Below are 2,185 nucleotides of genomic sequence, written 5' to 3'. Positions count from 1 at the left end.
AGGAGAAGAGAGAGAGGGGGGGAGAGAGAGAGAGAGAGAGGGAGGGAGAGAGGGAGGGAGGGAGGAGAAAACAAGTATCTAGTACAACCTCTATGTACAAGAGCTAGAGTGGCAGAGTTTCACATGTGATTAATTTATGCAAACTCAACAATACCTATTCAGCCCTGGGTTTGATTCCAAGTAATTTAAAGACATGCATTTTTAATATAACAGAGCTTCTTAAAAAATCTGACAATATATTTCACTTGGTGCTCAATTAAAAGAAAAATAGCAAACCTGTTTCATTGCTGGGAAAAAACTATAATGAATTTAGTGACGACAATATGTTTTTATTCTGTTCTTTATAGCAAATTTAAAGGGTTTTCAAGGATACTTTTAACTAGGCATTCCTGTCACCTTGCCCACTGACTTCAGAACTAACCCATGGATAAAGTGCAGCTCATGGATACTGAAGCAAGCAATCAGTTTCCAAAAAATATATTCTTAAAGCTTACAAGGACAATGGAAACTTGCTTAAGTCCAATTAGTTCCTCTCATCAACACTATATACTGATTTTATTTTTTAATTTTTATTAAAGTATAGTTGATTTATAATATTGTGTTAGTTTTAGGTGTACAGCAAAGTGAATCAGTTATACATATAACAACTTTTTTTTTTAGATTCTTTTCCCATATAGGCCATTACAGAGTATTGAGTAGAGTTCCCTGTGCTATACAGCAGGTTCTTATTAGTTATCTATTTTATATATAGTAGTGTGTATATGTCAGTCCCAATCTCCCAATTTATCCCTCCCCCCCATCCCTTGGTAACCATAAGTTTGTTTTCTACATCTGTGACTCTACTTCTGTTTTGTAAATAAGTTCATTTGTACCATTTTTCTTCGATTCCACATATAAGCGATATATTTGTCTTTCTGTGTCTGCCTTACTTCACTCAGTATGTCAATCCCTAGGTCCATCCATGTTGCTGCAAATGGCATTATTTCATTCTATTTTATGGCTGAGTAATATTCCATTGTGCATATGTACCACATCTTCCTTATCCATTCCTCTGTTGACAGACATTTAGGTTGCATCCATGTCCTGGCTATTGTAAATAGTGCTACGATGAACACTGGGGTGCATGTATCTTTCTGAATTATGGTTTTCTCCAAGTAACACTATATACTGATTTAAAAAATCAATATGAAAGGCTTTTTAAAAATTAGTCATCCCTGGGCTTCCCTGGTGGCAAAGTGGTTAAGAATCCCCCTGCCAATGCAGGGGACACAGGTTCAAGCCCTGGTCCAGGAAGATCCCACATGCTGTGGAGCAACTAAGCCCGTGAGCCACAACTACTGAGCCCACGTGCGCGCCTAGAGCCCATGCTCCGCAACGAGAAGCCACTGCAATGAGGAGCCCACGCACCACAACGAAGAGTAGCCCCCACTTGCCGCAACTAGAGAAAGCCCGCGCACAGTAACGAAGACCCAACGCAGCCATAAATAAATAAATAAATGAATGAATGAATGAATGAATGAATGAATAAATAATTAGTCATCCTTCTGTATCCTTGAGGGATCAGTTCCAGGACCCCCCAGGGATGCCAAATTCCAAGGATGCTCAAGTCTCTTATATAAAATGGAGTATTTGCATATAACATATATAACCCATTTACTTTAAATCATCTGTAGATTACTTATAATACCTAATACAAGTGCTATGTAAATAGTTGTAAATACTATGTAAATGCCATGTAAATAGTTGCAACAAATCCAAGTTTTGCTTTTTGGAACTTTCTGTAATTTTTTTTCTTGAATATTTTTGATCTGCAGTTGGTTGAATCCACCGATGCCAAGCCCGCAGATACAAAGGGATGACTACTTCCCTTTATCAACTCCACTCAAATCATATCTGAAAATTACTTCCCTGAACTCACCAATTTTTTTCACATCGCCATGATTATGTTTGTACTGCTTAGCCCCTTTGCTTTGAATAGGCTTTCACTCATTCACCTGGTAAACAATGACTCATCCTTCAAGCAACACTTTCCTCTTGAAGTCCTTCTTGCCACTGATTATCACTGTTTTATTCTGGTTAATGATAAAATTTCCAGTGTTGGCTCAGTAATCATGATGCTGGCTTCTGGAAACAGACATATACACATACACACACACACACACACACACACACACACACACACACA

The sequence above is a fragment of the Physeter macrocephalus genome, chromosome 16 (assembly GCF_002837175.3).
Source record: "Physeter macrocephalus isolate SW-GA chromosome 16, ASM283717v5, whole genome shotgun sequence".
In the NCBI taxonomy this organism is placed as follows: Eukaryota; Metazoa; Chordata; class Mammalia; order Artiodactyla; family Physeteridae; genus Physeter; species Physeter macrocephalus.
Note: the sequence above shows the minus strand (reverse complement) of the source record.